Genomic DNA, 8,296 nt, shown 5'->3' on the forward strand with positions numbered 1-8,296 from the left:
TCTCTATTGCGATTGAGTTCAAGCTCATCAATAAAAGTGACCAGTGAATAGTGGTGACCATTGTTTGGAAAAATTGAATACCAAACTCTAACCAAACCGAATAAAAAGTTTGGTTCCATTACTTAATTTTTTCTGGTTTGGTTTGATAACATTTTTATTAATAATTTGGTATTCGTGTTTGGTTCGGTTTTTTTTTATAAAAAAATTCAGTTTAACTGAAACCGAACCGAATTATGTTATATAAATAAAACAAAAATTATATGTAGGCAAAGCTTTTGTACAAGTTATATATAATTAATTTGTAAACCCATTAGTTAATATGTAATAATCTGCCTAAAATGGTAGAATGATGAATTAAAAAAATTATGAATTAATAGTTAAATTAATTGCCTTAGAAATCCTTTAAAAACTTTTTTCTATAATTTCAGTTAAATAACAAATTTCGGTTAATAACCAATCGAGCCAAAAAATTTCGGTTTGGTTAATTTTGATTTTTATCTTTGGTTTGGTTCAGTTTTTATTTTTAAATATATTTTGATTTGATTAACCAATAATTCGGTTTGGTTACCAAACAGATCGATGCTCTCCCCTACCAGTGAGAGGGTCTAGTGCTCTAATTAGAAATATACTAAAATTTTAAATTTTGTATTGAATTGGAGGAGTTGGTGGAGGTTGTTGTTAATTTTCTGTAAATTTTATTATCTCTAATAAATGAATAAATAAATAACATGATGACAAACATATCCTCTCTTTAGTGCAAAATTCAAATATGGATGTAATAATTATGTATAAAAAATTATATTCTCCTTAACAACTAACAATGTTAGTTGGTTGTTACGATAAATGATGAAATAGTAGACCAAAAGTCAAATTTTTAAATCGACAACACTAATTACAATAATGTGCCCATAGAATATTATATAAATATTGTAGTAGTACTGCAGGACTTATTGATTATGTTTGGTTCCTAAAAATCTTCTAGATGTGCACATATTAAGACTCTAATTATTTCATGTGATGTCGGTCGGAGTTAATAAATCTTTATGGTTTGATAAGCTATCATACATATCTGTCTTTTGTCAACATCTTGTGAGGTGGCTTGCCACCTTTGTAATATATATATATATATATATAACATGTCATGAAAACATAATTCTATTTATTTAAATAAACTTATCCCAAGTCTACCTCACTGCTTAAGCAATTTATAATGAGAATATAACAAGATTTGTAAGGCCTGGACCAAATAGAATTTAAGATATTATAAAAATATTAAATATAGAAAAGTATATTAATGTTACAAGGGTGAATGGCTCTATGAATATATAAGCTATAGAGCTCATAAAACAACACATATGTTATAATTATAAATTGAAACTATAACATGAAATTTTTATAATAAAATAGAGATATACAAGGGCAATAGGCTAACATTTTCAGCAACTTTATTTGAGATTTCATTGATCATGGACAATATTATCATTTATGGTCTCTTTAATTTTATGCTTTTCATTATTATTATTATTATTATTATTATTATTATTTCAAACTCATTGATGTGTTGAATTTTTTTGGACAATTTAATATTAAGAAACCTGTTAAAAATAAGTAATATGCCATATATTAATCTCATTTAAATAATTTTAGTAAACAAGTTTTATTTTACATGAAATGGATGTATGAAATGCAGGATTTATAATAATTTTCTTCTTATCCACGTTTTCATACAAAATAAGAGTTGATAATATGACTGCAATCCAATCTCTATATAAAATTCAATATATAATAAAATAATGGGAGTACAACAAAACCCATTGAAGCCAAAAAAGGTGTTCTTCAACCAGCGAAACACAGCTATTAATGGCATGTGGAAATTACTAGGTATATATATACATACATCAGCTTACCTGGCTTGACAAGTTGACATGGATGCATCATTCATGGCGTCATGGTCGCATAAATAATACAATGTGAGCAGCCCCACCATGCCATGTGATTTAATATTGACCCGACCTTGTTCAAATTAATGAACCTAACTGGAACTATTACTGTTTCAATCGAATAAGAATTATTTTTACTAAAGTAGTCAGACCCGGCCCGGACATTGACCTGGTTAAAACCAAGAGTCAGGGGTCAATGGGTTCGACTGGGTCGAACTGGGGTTAATAATAAAATATTAAAAAATATATTATAATGATTAATAATAATAAAAAGTAATATAACTTATATTTTTAATAATTAAAAAAGCACAATTAATTAAATATGTTATTTTAAAATTTTATTTTATGTATATTCATTGATTTTAAAAATGTTTAAAATATAATTAAATTTAATATTTAAAGTTTTAGTTTTATATAAAATATTAAAAAAATAAAATATTTAAAAGCCCTAATCGTCTCTCACACTTCTCTCTTCGGACTCACAAAGAAGAAAAAAATTAAAAAAAATCCTTCCTGGACTCATCAATGAGGGAAAAAAAAATCTTAACTGCTCTCTCTCTCTCTCTCTCTCTCTCTCTCTCTCTCTCTCTCGTTTCTCAATCATTTCTTCTAATCCGGTGGTATCCACCGGCGTCTCTCTCATATTTCTTCTGGTTTTTCTCCGGTTCTGCCTTGTTTCTCTCACACTCGCCGCCATTGCTAGAAACCACTCGCTATAGAAATTTTTTATAACTGATATATGAAAAATCTCACTTTCTCTCGCCATAAAATTTTTCATTTTTTTTGAAATTTTTAATTTTTTTAACCCGGTAGATACGACCGAGTCAACCGGTTTCGGATTAAGCGGCCGGGTCACCGGTTTTTGACCGAGTTATCTCGACACCGAGTCAAAAGGGGTAGCCGGACCGGCCTCATGGCCGGTTCCCCGTTTTTTTGGTCGAACCGACCGGGCCGGTCCGGTTTTGACAACATTGATTTTTACATTATGGATTAAAATTAGAAATTTGAATCAGAATTTTAGGTTCCAATTAAAGTTCTTACAAGTTGGAAAGAATAGCTGGAATCTAATTGTTAGTTCAGATACTTTTATTTATTTTTTAAATAAAAATTATATAAAATACAATATATTAATTTTTAAAAATATATTTTAATTTACTGGAACACATCCGTAATAAAAGTTGTTTTAAAATCAACATCAAACAGAAATTTTTAAGCTATAGTGTAATTTCATGTCTAAAATTTATAAAGTCGAAACCATCCATTTAGAACCGGAACCAAAATAGAGCCGGATTTAAGTTTATAATTTTTTTTCATAGAAATAATGTTTGAAATGTATTATTACTTAAATAAAACTGTCAACTAAATTTTTTTAATTTTTTTTATAAACTTTGTATAATATAAAATTAATTTCAAAAACCCATTGAGCCAGTTTAGGTGATAGACTTAGGTCACTTAATTATAACTTCAAATTTTTATGTATATGTAAAAAATTAAGAGTGATTATTTGTAGACGCTTTTCTAGTATCACATCAGAGGAATCAATAAGATTGGAGCCCAATAGAGTCAGACAAAGCATTTGTTATTATACATGGAGTAGAGTGTGGACGCACTTGTATTTAATGTCTTTTTATGTTTAAAAAAAATTTAAATTTTAAACCAATCATTATCTTTTCAGAGATCGTGAACTCCACGTTCCTGATTACCGCTAGTGGTTACGTGTTAAATATATATATATATATATATATGTTTTTTTAAACCAGAGAACTTCGTAGCCTTTCTTTCTCATTTGTTGATCAACTTTGGGGGTGTGTAGTAAGAACGAGAAAATCATTCATTTTGAGTGTAATACCCTGAATCTTTGGATACTCGTTGGAAAATGTATTCAGTGTATTACTACAGTTGCAGTAAGATTTTTCTACAGAGCAATCTTGTTGAGAAAACCCAAGTGAAAAGAATAAGGACCTAAATGTGAAAGTTTCTAAAAGATTTTGGGTTAAAGAGTAATAGAAAAAGGATGGACATCAAATGTTTCTGAAAACCAAGAACTGCAAGGTAAGGCGGAAGGGATCTTTTTGAAATACTGTGTTATAATTTAGGGACCGTTGGATAGTTTGTAAGGATTTTTTGGGAACATTATTTCATGATTCAGGGACCATTGCTGAACTTTTTAGGCATTGTTTTGTAAGAAATTGTATTTTGAGGGACTAACAGTGAATTTCGGCTGAACACTTAAGTTAGAGAAAAATCTAGAGTTTGATGGTTTCATCCTCTTCCTCTCCTTCGTAATGCTACAATAACCCGAGAAAAAGAAATTGAAGAAATGAGGAGAAAATTGGAGGTTTTTAAATAAAGGATCTTGGCAAGAGCTTTTCTTGGTGTGTTTTTCATGAATGAGAGTGTATGTATGCATGTTTGTATATATGTTGAATTTGATGAAAATGATGATGGATTTGAAGAGGTATTAATGAGAATGATGAAGTTGTTATTGTGAGATGTTTAGATGTTGGAAAACCTTGTATTCATGATGAATCTAGCTTGAATGGAGTATGAGATTTTCGGTTTTACTGTAGTATTGATGTAGCACCGAGATTAGGGTTTGGTTTAATTAATTAAGTTGATAATGATGATGATTAAGATGTTAATGATGATGGCTGGATTGGAATTGGTTAGATTTAGCCAAATTGATTTGATTGGATCAAACCAAGTTGGAATTGAATTGATTGAGTTTGGTTTAATTTGGTTGAGTGGGCTTGATCAAATCAAGTGAATAGAATTGATTTGGTTTAGTCAAGTTCATTAAATAGATTGGAGTTGGGTTTGGATAAGAATTGGAGTTGGTTCAAGGCTGGTTGGCTAGATTGAGGTTGGTTCAGTGAAATTGAGTTTGGTTCAGTGAATTTGAGCTTGGTTCAGTGGAATTGAGGTTGGTTCAGAATAGTCTAGCCTAAATTGGGTTTATTTAAATGCAATTAGAGACCGGTTTAATTATGCAAGGTCGTGTTTTAACTGATTGGAGTGAGTGACCCAATTAGAGAGTCGATTATTGATTTCTTATATTTTCTATTGGGTTCAATTATGTTTTTAGTTGTCGTATTTATTTATTTTATTCTGTTATCCTGTTAGGTGTTGATTAGGATTGCGAGGGAGTTCGAGGTCTAGCAATAAACCCAAGGGAAATCAGGTGAGTTGATAATGACTATTATTTAAATTATTGGATAATTATTATTATTTTGCAAATAATTATTTAATTATTATTATTTTGAAATAATTATTTAATGGCTAGTTTTTTTGGAAATGATGGTTTAATTATTTCATTTTATTATGTTTAATTGCATATACTGTTGAAATATACTTATGTTTATAATTATTTATTTGTCGTTGATGTGCCATGACGATCGTATTGATATACATGATTTTGTATAATTATATATATTTTTAAATAGTGAAAATACACGTATATATGATTTAATTATTTGGTTCATGTGTTTATTTTTTATGGTTACATATGGTTTGATTTGGAATTATTTGTGAAACCATGTGAGCATATTAAAATGTTTTATCGGTATTGTTTGTGGAATTGGTTTTCATTCCTGGTATAGGAATGGTATCATGGATCTGAACTTTACTGGTTTATGCATTGTTATAGTTTTAGCATTGGCTTTGTGAAAAATAATGTTTATTTCCGAAATATGAATGCTTGTCCTGGATAAGGATCATGTGATATGATTTATACCGATTGTATTATTGTTATATCTATATGATGGTTTGAATGGTGAGGCGGGCTAATGCCCGACTACTGCAGTAGTGGGTTCCCACGGGCCAACCTTTAGTGGTGGCGTGGTGGACCTGAGTGTTGATTTGTCCAGATCAGGTGGTAGCGCAGAGCCTTGATTGGATGATACATCGGGATCCCGAGATCACCACACGGGACCGGTGGGCCAACACCAAGGTTATGAAGACCTTGGCGGCTCCCAACCTAGTCGTGACTACGGCTAAGTCGGGGACAATTTTCGGGTTGTGGATTTGAGAACGGTTTTTATATTACGTGTTATTTTGAATTGTGATGAGGGGGTGAAGTCCAGCTGTCGCTCTTAAGAGGGCAATCTCTCACAATAATTTCGATTTTTTGGAAAAATTGATTTAATGTTGATTTGTGATGAAATTAAGTTTCAAAAGCTTTTTAAAGTTGTATTTTACCAAAATTTTGGTCTTTGTGAAAGTTTTGAAATTATTTGTTAAAATTGATCTTTATATGCTTTATGTACACTACATTTACTTATTTAAAATTATTGAGCCACTATCGACTAACTGAACGTGTTGTAGTTGCAGAAGCAGGACCCTAGTAGATCACTGTTCGACTATAGAGCTAGTCAGGGTCGAGTCCAAGATTGCAGTGGCTCACATACCTTTGTTTCTATTTGTTATTGTTGTGATGTTGTAGTAGTTGTACCTGCAAATTTGAGTTATTATATTTGTTGTATTCATGTATTTAAATCCTGTAGTTGGTGTAAAGTTGTAAATTGTAATCTATAAGTCTAATTTGGTTTCTGAGGGGTGTCAGGTTTGCAGTTAAAATGGATTTTTAACTGATGGGTGCCACATTTACCTCGGTAGAAGGGGTGAGTGTGACATCGAGTGTTCGTCTAGGAGTATTTGTGGTAGGTTCCTTTTTCCCTTCTTCAATTGGTTATCTTTTATTAGTTCTTGTTTTGCTTCCTTAACGCTTAGGGTTTCCTTCTTGTTTTAAATTATTCCAGGGTTTAAAGAGTGGTAAGAAGAGTACCTAGTTTTATCCTTCAAAAAGTCATCAGGTATTTTTCTCTTTCTTAAGTGGTTAAGACGTTCGAATCCATTGAATCGATAGATTATGATGGATGTGCATAGGAATTTGTATGCTTTGATATTTTCTTAGGGTTAAACTATTTTCAGTGTCTAGAGTTGAAAAGTGGGATTATGGGAATTAGGCGAAATGCATAATTACCAGGGATTTTAAATTGATGTTAGTATGCTGGTTGTTTAATTATATTTGTGGACTAATGATTTGATGGGAGAATGGAAATTTATCTGGAAAGTAATTCTATCAATTGCATATATATATATATATATATATATATATATATATATATATATATATATATATATATTCAAATGGATGTTGGAATGGTTCTCCAGTTCTCTGCCCAATTATCATTGTGGGTGTAGATATACATATATGTATGCTGTAATTATCGGTGGTTATAAAATTTTCTGTCATTATAAGAATTAATTTCTGGTACAACCCTATTTTGAATAGCAGTTAAATTATTGGTAACTAGTTAATTTTATTTTTTTAGGGTTGACTTTGGTCATAGATTATTTCTATGAACTTACTTATTTAGTATCTTAGAGCCCTGTTGATTGCTAGCCAATAGTTATTGTTTTATTTAAGCTTGGAATTCTAAATCAAGGTGTAATGTTCATGTTTTAGGGCCTTTGTTCAAATTTTGATTTTAATGTCCAAGTGGGTTCTATAGCTTAGGGATATTTTATGTAAGTAAACCACGTATAAACATGCATATATGTATATATTAAATTTTTTTATTACCGACAACGATATATATAATTATTTAATTATTTTGAGTTTTACTGTTAAAGAATGGTAGGTTAATTTAAAATCTTTGGTTTTAACTGCTGTGCATATCTTCAATGTCAGAATTTACAAATTTTTCATGTATTTATTCGTTTATTTTAATTGATTAATCTCTAATAATTTAATTAATTATGTATCACATGTTCTGTCAGCAACTGTTCAGTTAATTATTATATGATATACTTATTTTGCTTTTATTCTTAAACTGTATTAATCTTTATTATTTATGAATTACTGAATTGTTTGAGATTCATTATTCAAATTCTTAACCAGAAACTCAGTGATGGATTTCTTATATACTTATTCATTTACCGGATTAATTATTGATTTGCCAACTATGTTTACTTAAATTGTGTTCATTAATTGTTTTTACGAATTAGATTATGAATATATTGTGATTTAATTATTGATTAAGTTAAGTCATTATTATTTTGTAATAATTTGAATTATTTTTTTAAAAAAAAAGGATCACCGAATCGCACTATTTTTGCATTGACAATGATTTTGGACTTGACATATTTTAATATAACAATCAGTGGTCCCCAAATTAACTTTATAATAACCCTGTCACTAGGGGTTAAACACTGATTGTGTCGACACGTACTCTGACTCTGGTAAGAAACTAGTTTCGCATCATTCCTTCGGTGGAGAATAACAGCCTTTGAAAATCTGGCTTGGGTTACCAAGGGTAAATAAATGAACTCTGACAATTTAACTCGGGTCACCG

Source organism: Dioscorea cayenensis, chromosome 17 (assembly GCF_009730915.1).
Source record: "Dioscorea cayenensis subsp. rotundata cultivar TDr96_F1 chromosome 17, TDr96_F1_v2_PseudoChromosome.rev07_lg8_w22 25.fasta, whole genome shotgun sequence".
NCBI classification, from domain to species: Eukaryota; Viridiplantae; Streptophyta; class Magnoliopsida; order Dioscoreales; family Dioscoreaceae; genus Dioscorea; species Dioscorea cayenensis.